This window comes from Acomys russatus, chromosome 6, assembly GCF_903995435.1.
Source record: "Acomys russatus chromosome 6, mAcoRus1.1, whole genome shotgun sequence".
In the NCBI taxonomy this organism is placed as follows: domain Eukaryota; kingdom Metazoa; phylum Chordata; class Mammalia; order Rodentia; family Muridae; genus Acomys; species Acomys russatus.
Window position 1 is genome coordinate 85,768,417 of NC_067142.1, and position 15,124 is coordinate 85,783,540.

Below are 15,124 nucleotides of genomic sequence, written 5' to 3' on the forward strand. Positions count from 1 at the left end.
GGCAGTGGTGGCATGCACCTTTAGCACTCAGAGTTAGGGTTAGGGCTTTTGGGAGGCAGAGGCAGAGGCAGGCAGATCTCTAAGTTCAAGGACAGCCTGGTCTACAGAGTGAGATCCAGGACAGCCAGGGCTACCCAGAGAAATCCTGGCCTCAAAAAAAAAAAGAAAAGAAAAAGTCTTTGGCTTGAGATCTGGGACAGAATTTCCGACGTTTTCCGAAATGGCCTGAGCACACTTCTGCCATTTCACTCCATGTTTACATGAAATGGTGTCCTCAGAGTTGATGGTCAGTGACATCAGCAGACTGATTAATTCTGCAAGATACCAAACACACCTCCACCCTATCCCAGCAAAACCTCAGGTAAGATTTAATTCACTATGTGAGACAATCAAGAGCCTGAATCTTAGAACTCAGATTTAATAATGGTGAACTTACACCCACAGCAAAGAGTTGTGGTCACATGCGCTTCCTTATGACTTGCTATCTGCAAACGTTTGACTTGCACAGGGTCCCGAGCAAACTGCCTGTGGTATAAAGGGCTTAGGAAGCTGTGCCCTATCAGGCCTAGTATTAAAGAGGATCTTTCTTTCTTATTTAGATGAGGATTTACATATCCCAGACTGGTCTTTCCCTTCCTTTTTATTTATTTACTTATTTATTATTTCTGGATGAGGTTTTGTGTACCACAGTCTGGCCTTTGAGTTATGATATAGTTGGAGATAAGATTTCTGTCTGAGAAAAAAAGAATCTGAAGTTTCAAGCTCCCTCAATGACCATGGAAACCAATTTTGTGGGCCTAACTTTTGCTTTCTCCTTCCTTTAAAAAAAAAAAAACCAAACATCTATTTACTTATTGTGTTTGTGTGAGAGAGATGTGTGCCATTGCAGTGTGAGGAAGGGGACGGGAAGAGGAAGAGGAAGAGGGAAAGAGAGACTGTGTCTGTGTATGGCACTGCAGTGTGGGTGACGGTTAGAGGACAACTTTGGGGATTTGGTTCTATCTTCAGGTTTGATGACAAGTGTCTTTAACCTGTAAATTATCTCCTCGGTGCTGCCATTCCCATTTTTGAGACAAGGTCTCTCCATGTAGTCCCAGCTGTCCTGGAGCTTGATTGTAGACCAAGTTGGTCTTGAACTCTTGCCTTGGCCCTGAAAGCACCAGTGACTTATGCCTGATCTTAAGAAGCCCGTGCGCCGTGTAGCCAAACCCCAGCTCCGTCCTGGCTTGTCTTCAGAGCCTTCATGCTTCATCTCGCCGCCACAGTTTGCAGCCCGTTTGTGTGAGCTCTTTTCCCACCACAGCGGACACAACTTGCGCAGCAGTGTCCTGCTCAAAAGTCATGCCACTGTAAGCTGGAAGGTGCGGGGTGGGCAGAAAAGGTTGGGGGCCAGGGGCCTTAGAAGCCTTAAAACTGGCTCTCTTAGCCGGGCATGGTGGCGCAGGCCTTTAATCCCAGCACTCGGAAGGCAGAAGCAAGCGGGGATCGCTGTGAGTTCGAGGCCAGCCTGGTCTACAAAGTGAGTCTAGGACAGCCAAGGCTACACAGAGAAACCCAGTCTCAAAACAAAAACAAAAACAAACAAACAAAAACCAATTGGCTCTCTCCTGACATAGGCATGGCACAAAACCACAGTCCTGTGGGGCACAGGAGGAGATGGGCAGGGCAGTTTTCCTCTGTGTCCCTCTGCCTTTACTCAGCACTGGATGATGCCACTGATGAACATGCGCCTTGACATCAGCGAAGACAATGCGGCAAGAATCACTTCATTTCACTTAGCTTATCCAATTAGCCGAAGGTGACAAACAAATTAAAAGGAAGTCCCTGAGGTCCCGGCCTCAGTGCTGTAGACCCAAGTGGATAAACAGCATAATTGCACTCCCAGTTGGAAGTGGGGTGGAAGCGCCGGCTCTGCAGGCTTCAGACGCTGCTGGCTCCATTTCAAAGGAAGGGCTCGAAGGAAATCTACTGAAAGGGGAACAAGACAGTTTTTGGTGAGGCCCCGGAATGGAGAGGACGGACACACAGACCCTCTGCGGGAAGCGGGGGAAGTGTATGCCATCACCCACTGACCATGGGAACCGCCCCCACCGCCTCCAGACAAGACCCCCAGGAGTCCCCAGGCCCCTTCTCCAACCTGAAAGGGGAGGCCCTCTCCAGCACGTACACTGAATGCCACACCCGAGGCCACCCTGTCCTGCAGAACAATCAGTGACGGCCACTCTCCAGGACCGGCTCACTTTACCAGAGACCTTGTTCCAGGGACCTCTGCCCCAGCTTTCAGGAAGCCATGTTTACCCAAGTCCCCAGGGCAGAGGAAGTGGCCTCACTTGGCCCCCAGGGCAGAGGAAGTGGCCTCACCTGGGCCCCAGGGCAGAGGAAGTGGTCCCACCTGGGCCCCAGGGCAGAGGAAGTGGCCTCACTTGGGCCCCAGGGCAGAGGAAGTGGCCCCGCCCGGGCCCCAGGGCAGAGGAAGTGGCCCCGCCCGGGCCCCAGGGCAGAGGAAGTGGCCCCGCCCGGGCCCCAGGGCAGAGGAAGTGGCCTCGCCCGGGCCCCAGGGCAGAGGAAGTGGCCTCACCTGGGCCCCAGGGCAGAGGAAGTGGCCCCGCCCGGGCCCCAGGGCAGAGGAAGTGGCCTCACCTGGGCCCCAGGGCAGAGGAAGTGGCCCCGCCCGGGCCCCAGGGCAGAGGAAGTGGCCTCACCTGGGCCCCAGGGCAGAGGAAGTGGCCTCACCTGGGCCCCAGGGCAGAGGAAGTGGCCTCACCTGGGCCCCAGGGCAGAGGAAGTGGCCCCACCCGGGCCTTCATTGTTCCAGAACATGAGACAGAGACTTGGGATTCTACAGCTAACGGTGGAGACACCTGCTCATTGCTGTGGGCTTGGGACAACGCGCAAGGTCACAAACGTTAGCAGCTACTGGGTGACCTGTGGTTCAGGCTTGAGAGGCATACGAACTCAGGAGCAGGGGCTTTCTGGAAGATCGGTTAGCAAGTTTAAGGCCACTTCGGTCTAACAAGAAGCAGGGGGGAAAAAGAGCTTTCCTAACTGTAGTAATAGACATTGTGAGTATATGTGCATGTGTGGCAGCAAGTTTTCTTTTCAGGTGCCGTGGTGTTTGGTGTGCCACATGCATGCCTGGTATCAAAAGAGGCAAAAGAGGGAGTCAGAGTCACTAGAATTGAAGTTACAATGGTCGATTGCACCATTTTCGGTGCTGGAACTGACTTTCCTTTCTACCCATCCTATTACTTTTACACACACACACACACACACACACACACACACACACACACACTGTCCTGATTAGTATTTTTTTGTCAAATTGACACAAGTTAGAGTTAACTACGAATATGCCCCCATCAGACTGCAAGTGTTTAAAGCATTAAGCCAGGTGGCGGCGGTGGTGGCTCGCACCTTTAATCCCAGCACTCGCGAGGCAGAGGCAGGAGGATCTCTGAGTTCCAGGCCAGCCTGGTCTACAGCGTGAACTCCAGGACAGCCCAGGCTACACAGAGAAACCCTGTCTCGAAACAAAACAAAACAAAAACAACAACAACAACAAAACATTGATTAATGATTGGTGGGAGGGCCCAGCTCACAGTGGGTGGTGCCACCCCTGGGCTGGTGGTCCTGGGTTCTATAAGAAAGCAGGCTGAGCGAGCCACATGGAGCAAGCCAGTGAGCAGCCCGCCTCCATGGCCTCTGCCTCAGCCTTGAGGTCCTGCCTGGCTCCTCCTGATGACAGACCGTAAGCCAAAGGAACCCTTTCCTCCCCAAGCTGCTTCTGTTATGATGTTCTGTCACAGCAACAGGAAACAGCTGATCAGCTGATACTAAGACCTGCCCACTAACGCCTATGGGACTCTGTCTCAGAGCCTGTTTCTTTGGAACTCAACCTAAGATAACATCTTTAACAATATAAAAATTATCACAAACCAAGACAATGGACAAATCAATGAAAGACAACCAGTTTTGATAAACACTGTTGTTAAGTGCATCTGTAAAACATCTCAGCACCCTGCAAATTTATCATAGAGGGATAACTTTACAGATGTATAAAAATAAATAGATAAATATTCAAGAGCAGGTGAAGTAACCCCAGAACTCGGGAGACAGCGGCAGGTGGGTCTCTGAGTTCGAGATCAGCCTAGTCTACTGGTTGAATTCGGGGCCAGTCAGGGCCACACTATGAGATTCTTTACCAAATAAACAATAAATAAATAAATAAATATGGGAGTGGTGCTGGAGAGATGGCTCAGTGTTTAAGGGTACTTGCTATTGTTCATAAGGACCTAGGTTCAATTCCTAGCACCTACCTGGCAGCTCATAACTGTCTGTAACTCCCATTCCAGAGGACCCAATGTCCTCTGCTTGCCTCAGTGGGCATCAGGCATACGTGTGGTACACAGATATGCATGCAGGCAAAACATATATACATACGCAGGCATACATTTAAATAAAAATAAATAAATGTTGCTTTTTTTAATTCAGGATTTGCCTATGGAGCTTTGCTTACAGGAATGAAAAATTGAAAAAAAAAAAAATTTAAACTCTGAGCCGGGCGTGGTGGCGCACGCCTTTAATCCCAGCACTCGGGAGGCAGACGCAGGCGGATCGCTGTGAGTTCGAGGCCAGCCTGGTCTACAAAGTGAGTCCAGGATGGCCAAGGCTACACAGAGAAACCCTGTCTCGAAAAACCAAAAAAAAAAAAAATAAATAAATAAATAAATAAATAAACTCCATTATAATACTATGGAACAATTGTATCATAATATAGCATAAATATGAGACCTTGGTCAACATTCATTCATTAGCTCTCCTTCCCTTCCTCCCTCCCTCCCTGCCTCTCTCCTTTCTTCCCTCCCTCCCTCCTTTCCTCCCTCCTCCCTCCCTCCCTCCCTTCCTTCCTCTGTAGCTCAAACTGGCCTGGAACTTTCCACCCCCTTCTGAGTGCCAGGACCCCAGACTTGCCTAACATAGCTGGTCTCTTTAGAACACATCACAAAGTGGACTGTAATAATAGGTATCACATACATAACACAGAAACCTCTGGCCTATTATAAAACAAATTTCTTTCTCATGGGAATTTGTGGGGTTGTACAACCAGAAGTAAGTGGCTTTTAGGAAAAGTGTTTTCGAAAGCCCTTACTGTAAGATTCCAGCCAGTTAGAGGCAAGTTAACAGCCCTCACCCTAACCTCCCAGCTGTCTAAGCAAACCTTACCTCATGGCTTTCCCCTGTCAACCCATCCCTCTGCAGAGACTGGGGATCTTGTCAGCACAACCCCACAGCCTGCAGAGAGTGGGAATCCACCCACAGAGCGAGACCAGTGAGACAGGAGCTGGAGCTCAATGCTTAACTGCAGCTGAGGAGCAGCTGGAAGACACAGTAGAGAGATGCTGCTGAGGTTTCTGTCAGCGCAGAGCAAAGCAGAGAGGTGAGAAAGCTGCCCCTGAAGTCAGTGGCGGTTAAAAACAGCCTGTCCCTCTGATGGCCTCCGTGTCAGCTGCACACACGTACGCATACACAGAAACAGTGGCATGCCTTTCAGTAGATCTAAACTTTTCAGTTCTGTGAAGCAAACTCATGCCTGCAACCCCACGCTCAGAAGCTTGGGCAGGAGAAATACTCAGATACCCAAATGTAGGGCTTGTCTGGACCACACAGTGAATTCCAAGTTCATATGGGCTACAGGGTAAGAACCTGTCTCAAGAATAACAGCAAAGGGCTGGAGAGATGGCTCAGAGGTTAAGAGCACCGACTGTTCTTCCAAAGGTCATGAGTTCAATTCCCAGCAACCACATGGTGGCTCACAACCATCTATAATGAGATCTGGTGTCCTCTTCTGGCTTGCAGGCAGGATATTGTATACATAATAAATAAAGAAATCTTAAAAAAAAAAAAAAAAAAAAAAAAAAAAGAACAACAGCAAAAACCCAAGGCCGATGACATGAAGCGAGCAGAAACTCAGCCTTTGCTTAAGCCAGGGAGAGGGACAGAGGGCACACGTACTGACAGGTCAGTGCTACAAAATGGCTTGTGGTGCCAGGGCCTCCCCCTGGCCTCTCTGGAGTCTCCCCTTCTTGCCCCTCCATGGGGTGCCAAGACAAAAAGGCTGTGGTTGCCTCCCCTTGGCAGGCTTGGAGCAGAGTCCAGAGCCGCTCTGCTCCTGGAGGGATGTGAATTTCCTGTCACCATGACATCCAGAGTCTTGTAACACTTTCCTGCTGCCTAGACCTTCTTCTCCGCTGGTCACAGTAAAGTCCTGGGGCTAGGTGTGGACAGAGAGCAAGAAGCAAGGAGACCGTTTCACACCTCAGACTACAAGGGCTCCTCCTTGGAGAGGCTCAGAGAGTGCTGCTGTTTGTTCTTGGGGACTTTGTGGGGAGAAGACGCTGACCCACACACTGGGGATGAAGTTTCCTGGACACTCTGGCCAAATAGTGCCTTACTTTCACAAGGACTGGACAGATGCAGATGTGGCCGAGGCCTCCTGGAGAAACTTCACAGGTGAGAACTGGGGGTGTAACCCTGCTTCACGAGTCTAGCTCAGCCGGACGGCTCCCCTAAGTTTCTCATAGGAAATTTTGAGCTTGTAGATCATATCGCCAGAATGGACTAGAAAAGGCTCCTTCAGCAGATTCCATCAGCACAAGGGCAGCTCATGAAGTCACGTCTGGTGATCACAGAGTTGTCTTAATTATTTATTAAGGTATTCAAGGCTTGAGCTCACTGGCCCCACCCGCCACAGTACAAGCTCCCCACACCAAGTCTGGCAGAACCACACGGTGAGCAAAGAGCCCAGACCACACTTGAGAAGGAGTTGGGGTAGGCGATGAACTGTCAGCTTTCCAGAGCTGCCTTCCAGAGCACCCAGGCAGAGCTCTGTGCCCGACTCCACAGAGCTTCTTTCCACAGTCTTTTGAGGAATTTTGGCTGTGTGACTTGTCACATTCCATTCCTGAAAACTGACCCAGTCGGTCTCGGTCGGAATCCGAGAAGCTGTCACCTAAGACCATCCTGGGTCCCAGGCTTAGAACTAAGACCTAGAGCGAGAGCAGACAGTCATCAAAGATGCAGGTTTCTACAAGGGCAAGGAAGCCGTTGTTCTGACCCTCGCCAGCACGTGACCCTCCATGGCTCAGGTGGACACCGTGCAGCGTGGAGCAGGGTGCAGGCTGCGCTCGGAAGCCTGCCATGACCCAGCAGCTGCTGAGTGGCCACGTGTGCTGGCTGTGCCCCAGTCGTAGACAAGATGGAGACGGGATCTTGGGGAGACGGTTCAGTTGATCAAGTACTTGCTGGACAAGCATGGGAACCTGAGTTTCATAAAGCCAGCCGCAGCAATGAGCACCTCCAATTCCAGCAGTATAGAGACCAGTGGAACTCTCTAGTTCTGGCCAAACTGCCTAGCTGAACCAATGAGATCTGAGTACAGCAAGAGACTGTGTCTCAAAACATAAAGTGGAGAACAATTAAGCAAGACAGCTCGCATTGATCTCTGGCTTCCACGTGCCATGCGTGCGCACGCGCGCGCACACACACACACACACACACACACACACACCCCACACAAACTCTCACATATAAAGCCACATAACACACTACATCCACCCACACAAACACTCAAATGCACACCCACCACACACACACATACACACACATACCCAGAGAGAGAGAGAGAGAGAGAGAGAGAGAGAGAGAGAGAGCTGTGTGTATCTCTTCCAGTTTCCTGTGTATGCTGCGTCACACCCTGTGGCTTGTGGCTGTACCTGCCTGTTGAGAACTTGACTCAAAACCATGGTCAGCTGAAATCTCCACTGAAAAAATAACTCACCATCTATGCTCCTGTGTCCCATAGAGATGCCTGCTGCTGTCCTGACCCAAAGCAGGAGACACGTCCTAAAACACCATTCAAAGACTAAGTGACTGTGGAGAAACAGAACACACCCGGACTTTGGAGTATGGTGGACTGGAGGCTGCCTTGGTGTGAGCCAGTGAGGTGAGGAGTCAGAGTAAGAAAGTCAGAGTTTATCCCAAAGAGACACAGAAGGACAGCGTCAACAATCCATGAATGATGGGCACGGTGGCGCATGTGCTCAGTCTCAGCGGGAGGACCTCAGTGAGTCCAGGACAACCAGGGTTACACAGCAAGACCGTGGTTTTTAAAAAAGTGAATGCAACCAGGAAAGAGGACTTGTATGCATCCGCCTTGGTTTAATCCAGTTGGGCTGGAAGCACCTGGGGGTGTGGTGGGGTGTGGAGGTGGGCTATAGAGGAGCACCACACAGGACACCCTGGAAATCCTCTGTGCAGCTTCTCTAGGCCAGGCTGGTCTTTACTAGTTAAGCCGCATGCCATTGCCACCCATGTCCTAAGTGTCACCTTCTTCAGTGGAAGTTTGGCTACCGTGAGTCTTGTACCTCCCTGGGCACATGGACTCCTATGTTTGGCAGTTGAGGAAAGCAGGGACCTGACCAAGATCTCCGGCATGGAGTTCAGAGTACAACAGAGCAAAGGGGAAACTTGCTAGGCTTCTAGAATCAAAGGACACAATACTAGACAGGACTGCAAGAGGCCACTGGGTCACTTGCTTCCCTATGGTGGACAATAAACCTATCCGGAGCTAATGATTGTCTGGGAGCAAAGGCCTCTGAGCACCTCCACCCTTCGCCTGTGCTCCATACCCAGCTCCAGTGCCGCTTGCTCTGGCCACCCTCCCAGCCAGGGCTTGACAGGGACAGGGTCTCTCTGGTGGGAGAGCGTGTGCTTGTTCTAACAGGCAGCTCCCGAGAAGGCCTGAACCACCGGCTTGGGCAGGCTCTGAGGTGAGCAGGGCAGATGTTTCTGTACATGGACTCTTTTATGCTCAGCCTCAACGCCAGGCAAAGGCGCTTCCTTGATCCACCCTCTCAGGGTTGAGCAACAGCATCCATGGCCACAGTGAGCTGCAGGGTGCAGGGCTCTGGGCCTGACAAGGGGGTTTTCACACCCTGGGTTCCGATTCACAAGGCTTGCCGATGGGAGAAGGTCTTGCCCTTGGAGTGGGTTCAAGGCATTCTAAAGTGGAGGAAGATGGGCAGACCTGCCTGAAACGCCTTCTGGCTTCTCAGTGGCTCTTCCCTCAATCTTCAAAAGCACCAATTCAAAGCATTTCGAAAGAGCAGCATGTGTGGAAACTAACAGGCAAACCACAGCTGAAGGAGACCCTCTTTGACTGTGGCTCTTGCCCTGTACTGGACCAGCTTGGACAAGCCTGAAACGCAAAGCTCTTCAGCTACTGAGGCCAAATTTTGAACACTTACAACCACCAGTTTTTTTTTTTTTTGTTGTTTTGTTTTGTTTTTTTTTTTGATATTTTTCCACCCTCCCACCTTCTCTGGCTGAAGCTGCTGGGAGAAGAGACCTGGGCTCTGAGGTGACTCCCACACACAAGAGCTTGTTTTGTGGAGCCTCCTTTAGGGGTAAACTGTCCATGAGTGTATGAATCAGTTGCTTTTCAGCTGTTACCATGAAATGCTTTAACTGCAAAGAAACTTCTCTGAAAGCCAGTTTTCCCAAAGGTAAAACATATTTCAAACTCTATGCAAAAGAGCACTAAAGGAAAAAAAAAAAAAAAAAGCCAGGCAAATTGCCACTTGGGTGCCACACCAGCAGTCTCCAGGTATTTCCTGAGCCCAGCTGACTCCAGGCAGGGAAGGGCTTAGCTCAAGGTACAAGGCTAAAGCTCACCCCTTGAAAGTGTGGAGGACCAGGAGAGACACGAAGAGGAGAAGAGGATGAGGTAGAGGAGGGAAACCGAAGTCTAGTGTTTGGGTTAGCACATGGTTTTGTCTATAACCCCAGTTAGCCCCAGCTGAGGCAGCAAGATTGGAAATTCAAGACCAGCCTGAAAAAAAAGGAAAAAAAAAAAAAAAAAAAAAAAAAAAAAGACCAGCTAAGCCGGGCGTGGTGGCGCACGCCTTTAATCCCAGCACTCGGGAGGCAGAGGCAGGCGGATCACTGTGAGTTCGAGGCCAGCCTGGTCTACAAAGTGAGTCCAGGATGGCCAAGGCTACACAGAGAAACCCTGTCTCGAAAAACCAAAAAAAAAAAAAAAAAAAAAAAAAAAAAGACCAGCTTGGTCTTGGGTAGGCTCCGGGTGCTGGCAAGACTTTTGTCTTAAAATAAAATTAAAATGTGCCAGAGGTGTAGCTCTGTAGTAGAGTGCACTGGCTTAGCGCCTGTGAGGGAGACCCTTTGCTTCCCAGCAGCACTAGATAAACACTACACATGTAAAAAGAACCACTGAGGTTGGCGGGGATGTAAGACAGCCATAGTCCACAGCGGATGCTAGTGTAAGGAAAGAGACATCTAGCTCTGAATGGTGAAGGAAACTTTATGGGGTGGTGGAACGGTCTGGGGCAAGGAGGGCGAAGCAGAACGAGATTGGCACGGGTATGGGCGTGGGAGGCAGAGGAGGCACTGCAGTCAGTAGGTTAACACAGTGGCCAGCAATCTAATAAGTACACAGCCTAAACCAGCTACCCAGAAAAGTCACATGGGGGGGGGGGGGCGGGGCGGGGTGGGCAGAGCAGAAACCAAGCAGACAGTAAGAAAAGAAATGAAACAGCTGAGACCACACAACATAAAGTAGCAAGCATCACCGCCCATCACTTGGACCCTAGAGAAAGCAAGGCTGCCCACCTCCCTCATCTTCCTTCTTTATCAGAGTTTTACTAACCTGGCTTGGCCCCCGAGAACCCCCTCTCCTCTTCACCCTCTTCCTCGCCCCCTGGATAATTTTGAAATGAATTATCACATCACCTCATCTGTAAATATTTCAGTTGTTTTTATTAGCATTTAGATGTGAGCAAGCTCAAATTATACAGGTCAGAGCGCGTTTCAAAAATAAAAAAAAATCACGAAACTGGAGATCTTGGCACAATGAGCACACCCCCAGGCCAGGCCCCTAGCGTGTTTATTCCCAGTTCTATTCTGCTCATCAGCATCCAGGGGCTCAGAAGAACTCCCAGGGGCTTGGAGGAAGCGACATGAAATGGGAGTGCCCCAGCCTTTGGCTCTGCTGCGGCGCTTAGATCCTTGCAGAACGCTGGACACACAAACACTTGTCCCTGTACATATTCATGCTATTTTCGACACGGATCAGTGTGGCATCTCAGCAACGCATGCCCTGCCATAAACCGGAGTCCGCCCAAAGCAGCCAGTGGAATCTGAGGGTGGTGGAGCAGTCTGGGGCACGGAGGCCAAAGCAGCAGAGGGTGGGGACGGGCGTGGGAGGCAGATGCAGCACAGAGGGGTCCGGAGGCTCGGGAGAGGGATGTGAAACTGAGTGGGAGGCAGGGAATGAAAGTGGAACGCATTATCCCGGGATGAGGATGAGTCACACAGAGAACGAGTTGCTCTCCCACTGCGGCTCTGAGTAACACCCTTCACAGGGTAAAAGAAGTGAGGAGCGCGTGCAGCCCTTGATGGTGAGGGAGAGAGAACGCGGCGGTCTTAGGTGTGTTTCAGGAGATGAGTGCCCCTCCTGGGTGGTCTGGAGTGAGCCATTTGCCCTCCCCATCTCACTCCCACGCTTTCCACGAAAAGAGCAGCCAGGCTAGTTATCTCTGGATTAGCCAAACTGTAGGAGAGGGGCAGACATGAGTGAGTTTGGGGTGACTTTTAGAGCAGCAGGAAGCAGGGACAAGAGCAGGGATGACTGCTCCATGCATGGACTATATAATGCGAGGAACCAGGACAGTGAACAGACTCACACCTGTGAGGTGCTGGTGCGTCACTCATTCTCTGAAGCATGGATTTTATCTCATTTAGTCCTGATGGCCAACTCCTGCCACGGGGAATCTGAAGGGTGTCCAGCCTAGCCAACACCCCCTGGTTAGAAACAGGGAAGTCAGGACTGATAGCATCTTTCTGAATTCTGAGTCTTGGACTACTGCTGTAGGGTCTCCTCCGGTCATGCTAGGGTGGACAGAATCACTACAGACACCTCGATTTTTTTCTCATTCAATCAAACCCCAAAAACACTCATCAAATGCTATCTGACACCAGTCAGCGCAGTGAGGTTCTCAGGCAGACCCCAACACAAGCACAGAGATGAGCTACCGAGACCGGGGATCTTCGGGCACTTACTGATGATCAGGAGGTGAGTGAGTGGAGGCGAGCACCTGCTTTCAGAACACTGACAGACCCTGAACCAGGGGAAGCAGGAAGCGAAGGTGCAGCCAGGCTGGGACCACTACTGACGCTGTTTGACGGATAAGATAAAGCAACTCCCCAGAGACTGCTTCTCGGTGCAGGGGGAAAAACTGACTATACAGTAGAGAAGCCAGACAAGCCTCAAATGGCGAGAGGCCTACAGTGTCACCCGAACTTACAAAGCTGGCAAATGCACTACAGCTATGTAGCAGAATAGCCCTGTTCTCCTGAGATGCATACTCAGGTATTTACATTTGGATTACCGTGTGTGTGTGTCTGTGTGTCTGTGTGTATAGATTGAAGGACAACTTTTTGAGATTTGGTTCTCTCCTTATAAACCGTGCCTTGCTTCACATCCTTCTAAAGCGACAAAGACAGTGAACATGGTGTCTGTAATTCCAGCACTCAGGAGATGGAGGCAGGGAGATTGCAGCAAGTTCAAGGGCAGCCAGGTCTACTCATCAAGTCCTAGGGCAGCTGGATTTGCACAGCAAGAGCCTATTTCAAAGCAAAAACAAACGAGTGGGAGAGTGAGCACAAAAGCCCAAGCGAAGCGAACAGTGGGTAAGCCTGGGTAAAAATCCTCTGAATTTTGGGATGCAGATGTTCTTTGACTTACAGTGGAGTTACCTCTCAATACACTCACTGTAAATTGGAAATATCATAAAATATAATTAACACACCCATGATGGCTAATGTTGATAGTCAATTTGACAGATTTAGAGCCACTATGGAAACAAACTTGTAGGCACGTTTGTGAGGCAGTCTCTAGATGGCGTTGACAGAGATAGGATGACACCATCTCATGGGCTGAGGTCCTGGACTGAAGGAAAGGGGCACCACAGGCTGAGCACCACCGATGATACTCTCCGTTTCCTGGCCCCAGGGCCTCAAGCTCCGGCTGCCTGGCCTTCCCTGCTAGGACGGGCTGTGCCCTCCAGCTGTGGCCACAACAAACAAGCCCCTGCTTTAAGTGGCTTTTGTCAAGGATTTTGCTGTGGCAAGAAGACAGTAGCTACCAACCAGACAAGCAACACACACACACACACACACACACACTCTCTCTCTCTCTCTCTCTCTCTCTTTCTCTCTGTCTCTCTCTTTCTCTATCTCTGTCTGCTGGCTGCTGATCCTAGGAGCTTGGCTTAAGGGCCAGTTCAAAGTGTGGGAAATACCCAAATCAGAAAAACCAGAGTATGGCTTCTACTGAGTGCCTGCACAGTCAGGAGATGACTGTAAGCCATGGCTGCCTGTATGTCAGATTAGCCATCTCTCTTCCAATCACCGTGACGTCATCTCCCAGGGTGGTGGTCGGAGCAGAGTTCTTGGGTGGCATCAGGGAGGATGCCTGGCATGAAGCCATGATGCTAATCTCTGTCACTCAGCTCAAGGCTGAGATGTTTTCTAGTTAGCAGTTCAGCAAATACCAACCTACCAGAGATCACTTGGATTACCACAAAACCCACACAAAGGCATCAGGAAAACCAACATCTTGAGTGTGCTGGGGAAATTTTTCTAGGCGGGAAAATCTTTCCTGTTTTGTGGCAGAGTTTCTCTGTGTAGTCTTGGCTGTCTTTGAACTCTGCCTCCCAAGTGCTGGGATGAAAGTAGGCAGGAAATATTACTTCACGTTTTCCACTCAGAATGACCAGCATGTGCAACCCACCTTTAGAGCTTGGATTTGACCTGTACTGGAGACGTGTTGTGTGGCAGGTGGCCCAGCAAGGACATCCTTGGCTTGTCAACTGTCATCTGGAATCACTACTGTGTGCTAGGCCCTATGTATACACAAAAGGTCTCCCCTGCCTGTCCCAAGGAATTCTGGGAAGAGGGAGAGTAGCTCACAAAAGTGATGTGTTGCAGGGCAACAAATCAAAATGTCAGTCCCCAATGCTCCCGAGCAAGTGGTTAGGAGAAGCTACAGGGAGGGTGTGTGGCCAGTGGTAGGGGTAGGATTTTCATTCATCCATTTGCCTATTCACGTAATCAATAAATTTCATTTGTTTGGTTTGATCTGTTAATATGATATGATAGGATCTGTTAATGATGGCTAAAAGCTAAATCAGGTATAGTGGAACATGCCTTTAATTACAGCACTTGGAAGGAGGAGAAAGGCGGATCTCTGTGAGTTCAGGGCTAGCCTGGTCTACACAGTGAGTTGCAGGACAGCCAGGGCTACACAGTGAGACCTTGTCTTGGGGTGGGGGCAGTAGCTGAAACTGAACCGGGCCCCAGAACAATTTATAATGGTTGCTATTAACAAACCTGATGGCTTAGAAACCACAGAAACATGATGTCTCACAGTTCTGAAGTCTGGAAGTCTAAAATAAGGTGTTGGCCAGGCCCTGCTCCCTTCAGAGGGCCAGGGAGAAAGCCTTTCTTTGTATGCTCTGAGCTCCCATGGTGGGCAGCTTTCCTGGGCTCATGGCTGCACTGGTCCAGCCTCTGCCTTTATCCTCAGTTTCCCTTGTGTGTAAGGACACCTGGGATTAAGTTCAGGCCCACCTAGATGATCCCAGATGGTCTGTTCATCTCAAGATCCTTACATCCGCAGAGAACAGTTTTTCGTCACAACACCCTCAGTTCCCAGGAGTTGGGACACAGGAATATATAGCCTTAGGTGCCGTCATTCAACCCACTTTAGGCCTTTTGCATTTAGCAAATGTTATGCTAAGCATTTTGTGTTTAAAAACTGATTCAGTCCACACGAGCCAATGAGATATGTTATTATTTGAGGCCTGTTAAGTAACTTGGAAGCATCACACAGGACAGCGGCTGGAGGGGGGTCTTGAGAGAGGAGCTGTACGAACTAAGTTTGAGAAGACTGCTTAAGACTGTATTCAAAGCCGGGAGTGGTGGCGCACGCCTTTAATCCCAGCACTCGGGAGGCAGAGGCAGGCGGATCGCTGTGAGTTCCAGGCCA